At 32.7% G+C, this 4352-nt stretch overlaps 1 long non-coding RNA gene across 1 annotated transcript; it reads right to left on the reverse strand.

Moving 5' to 3' along the window:
- Nucleotides 1–414: 414 nt before the first annotated feature.
- LOC138309526 (uncharacterized) lies at nucleotides 415–3379 on the reverse strand. The gene is made up of 2 exons (XR_011206295.1): nucleotides 3093–3379; nucleotides 415–1787 (listed from the first exon to the last, which is right to left on the reverse strand). It is a non-coding gene; the product is annotated as an uncharacterized lncRNA (long non-coding RNA).
- Nucleotides 3380–4352: the final 973 nt, after the last annotated feature.

A 4352-nucleotide genomic window follows, 5' to 3' on the forward strand; every position in this document is an offset into this window, starting at 1 on the left:
CATTATATTATTGGAGCACCTGTTCATGTTCCTTTGTTACACGACAATTAAGTAAGGTCTTATTCGTCCCCTGCTGGTGAAAACGGAGGGGACTATAGTGTTTGTCCCGTCTGCCTGTCTGACTCTCCGAATTTTGTTTCCAGATGATAACTTGGGAACGAAATGATAGATTTTGATAAAATGAATACAGCTTGGAATTGAATTGTGGGTCAAAAAGTCAACTACAAAGATCACTGTTACTAAAAATAGATTGTTTCAAAGATTTTAGTTTCCGGATGATAACTTTGGAACACATCAACGACATTTGTTCAAACTTCATACATAGGGAATATGTTTCATTGAATGTGGGACACTGATAAGGCAACAAGACGAAAAAGAAAAAAAGAAATAGATAAATAAATAAACACCAATGCATCAATGAGAATAACAACATTATGGTTTGTTTACTTCATGACAAGGCGAACATTTCACATTCAATGGTGACATAATAAATAAATAATGCATAATAAATAAAACCTATGTTTGTGATGATTTGTGAATGGATATTTATGGCTACCCATGCAATAAAGCCTTGTGACGTCACAGCGTCAACACAATTACTATTTTCTCGGTGCAAATTTAACAAATTTTTTTCAGAAAGTAGGCTGGATTAACTTTAAAAGATACAAACAAATGGGTTTGCGTTGAAAATATCACGTATTTTTTTTATATATGGAGAGTTGACTTGCAGTCGCGTTTTTCTCGAATTTATTTCAAAATGATGGAAAATCATGGAAGTAAAATTGCAATAAAACGTTGAGGCATGAGAGAAAACTACTCTTTCATACGTGGATATGAAGGATAGGGACATTCTACCCTCGGGATCACAAAATGTTGCACAACCCTCGGCAAGCCTCGGGTTTTACTACATTTTGTGGCCCTCGGGTAGAATATCCCTATCCTTCATATCCTCATATGAAAGAGTCTTATAATACTGAGTGAACGTATATATATATATATATGTATTAATTGCAGAAAATGTCATTTTGTGTATTTTAGATGTAATTTCAAATACAAAGCTGTTCTTTTTAATGTCCTACTTTTCTTTTTATTATTTTTTATTTATTATGAATTAACTCAAAGTTGCAGGATACATTGTATCATCTGAAGAGATTTTTATAGTTCAACGCAGACGATACTGAAATATCTTAACCACAGTTTATTTCACAACACTTTCAACATTCCACATCCTCGCTTATAGTCTGTAGCTGTTGTTTGCTGATACTATTGATGCTCCCGCGCTTTTCCAATAACCTCGTTTTCATCTTTCTTTGCTCCAACATTTCGTCGGCAGAATTCTTCATGTTACTTTCAATATCACTTCTTATCCTCGGAGTCTGTGACTTGTTTCCCGGGTGTATCCGCCTTTCAAAAGATGGCGTTCTTGTTGCTTTGTTTCTGTTCATACCTTTATTGATGTCGTTAAATCCCCGATGTTTTTTTGTCTTGGAAGAGTTCCGTTTTTGAATGTAGTTCCGAAAGTCTTTCGCGGAACCTCTTGGACTTTTACAATATCTCCAAAGTCTATACACCACGAGGAAAATGATGATCAACCCAAACAACACACCGAGCGCAATAGCGGCCATTTCAAGGTCCTTTGTCAGTTTTGCTTGGTCAGATAAGTCACGTGATGCTCTACGAACTCTTAAATGTTGCATTCCTGCATTGTGGATGTTCTCCAAATGTTCCACAGGATTGGGTGGCATTGTTGTCTTCGTAGGATCAGTTAAATACATGATGTCAGGTACCTAAAATGATTGAAATAAGTGGTATCACTCAGTAGAAATATACGTTGGATTTTTAAACAAGAATCAAGCTTTGATGTCACCATTCTTAAACTTCATCTGGGTATGAAAGAAAACTTGTTTGCAAACTGTGTGAATCCGCGTACCGGATCCTCACAAGAGTTTGAAAACAAAATTTGTTTCATAACCCGCTGAAATTAAAAAAAGTTACATAAATGCTTAAATTTATTTTTTCAGACTTCATGATAACATAAACTACGTTTAAACGTACTATTCCATTGATTTTCCAATTGGTTATTTTTTTCTAAATCAATACGCAACGTCGACATCTCTATTGTGACCGCATGATAATGTAGAGGTTTCGCACCATTCTCGGATTTTTTCTTCACAGTAGTATGAAGAAAAAGATATATCAATTAGTCCACCAAGAATTATAACTGATAGGCCACCTGTAAATGGAGTAAAAGGATAGACTCGTAATAACAGAACAATTATCACAATTAAATAGCAGGAAAAAAACCAGCTAACGACGTGGCGAAATCATAACTGTCTATAGGAGTTTGTATCTTCCGATATATTGATCCCAGTGCTATTGTTTTTGCGTTAGTGCAGTATTCTTCATTTCCGCTTCCACTTAAATTAAACAGACATTGAGTTATTCACCATTGTAAGTTATATTGAAAACAACGAAAAAAAATATTTAAGGATTAACTTGAAAAGATGTTATGTTATGGAGATACTAATTGCAGAACTTGTTACCATCAAACTTGAATTATTGATAAATAAATGTTTATCTATATATTTCTATGCACAAAATGTGGGAGAAATATAATTAGTCAAATGTATCATTTTTTACGTTTTATCATACTAACTGAAATAAAAAATTACCATTACATAGCAAAATGATTAAGCTCACAAACTAAAACTCCATTGCATAAAAATAAATTGTTCAACCGTTAAACAATATAGGAATACCACAACAATATACTGATAAATGAACTATTGTATATATGTAATTTTACACCAATATAATTAATAACATAACGAATAGCTGCTAATTAAATTTCGCTACATTCGCAGTAAAGTTCATTTCCGCGACCTTAAGTATCCGCGTATAAAATGGAAAGAGTGACTTGTGAAAATATCTTTATAGCGTATTACTGTTAGAAATGATCAAAGCCCTGAACATGTTCTCCATGCGATTAAGTTCCAGAAAGGAAATTGCGAATTTCTCCCCGCTTAATTAAGCAACAAATTGTATGCCAATTGCAATTTTACATTGAAATAGAATAATAACCGGTAACTTACCTGTAAATGCGGATGAAAGAACTCAAAGAATTGAACTTGTTTACATCCTGTGTGTATTCTCAGATAAATAACTTGTTATTGTGAAACAGGTAGTAGATACTACGGCCACTGTACATGTGACACCTTAACTCTTACAAAACCGTTAAACGAGTGTGAAGATCCACACTATCCTTGACGGAATTAATATAATATCATATATTGGATGTCTTTATCTCCGTTAAATTAACATGACATAGTTTCCCAGTACCGCATGTAGTCTTAAATACTGTGTTGACGCGGTAGGGGGATTCTTGGACGGATCTATATTGTGATATACATGTAATAAGCAGATTGATCAATTATTACATGGCAGTTTACCTGTATACATTACCAATAAAATAGCATGTAAACCTCTACAACATAAAGCCTTATATGTACAATTGTCATTAGGATTGAAATAAAAAAGCTGGTACTAAAACCAACGATGTTGTATAAGATAACACATAAATCAAATATCATAAAAATATGAAAACACTATGAATACAACGATTCTCGTGCATCGATCAGCTGATTTCAAACAATGCGCCAGTTTCAATGTATAATAAATAATGTGTTGTTTCTAGAAACAACTAAGGTTTACTGTAATGAGTCAATCAAATATTATTTTAACTATATTTCTTGTTTATCGTTTGTCATTTGCAAAGCAAGGCCGACCGGCTTTATATCTTCCGAGGAGCGCTAACGCGCTCTACGGGATATGTAGATAGCTTCTGCTATTCATAGCCGCTATGAAAATTAGAAAAATACATTCAATCCCTATAAGCTAGAAGTAAAGACAGCAAGAACTAAAAAAACTACATCAACAACAATAGCAACAACAGTAACAACAACAACAAAACAAAAGCAAAAAAAAAATCAAAATAACCAAAAAAATACATGTATTTACAAAATTAAATAACAAAAACAACTACAAGACAAAAAAGAAATAAAAGAATTTTCTCTTTTTACAAATATTATCTTAAGATGAACGATATAAACCTAGAACTAAACCAACTAAAAGATAAAAAGAAATTCATATATGTACAAATGTCATTGAAATAAACAATAAAAGCTCTAGAACTAAACACAACTACACATGAAATAGAAAATTATGGTACATTGTCTTACAATTAGTATTATTTGCAAACTTTATCGTCCAAAGGTAGGACAAATATCAATTTAATAGCAGATTTGCAATTACAGTTCCCATTTAATGTATAATTGCAGATTTATCTATAGATA

Source organism: Argopecten irradians, chromosome 15 (genome assembly GCF_041381155.1).
Source record: "Argopecten irradians isolate NY chromosome 15, Ai_NY, whole genome shotgun sequence".
In the NCBI taxonomy this organism is placed as follows: domain Eukaryota; kingdom Metazoa; phylum Mollusca; class Bivalvia; order Pectinida; family Pectinidae; genus Argopecten; species Argopecten irradians.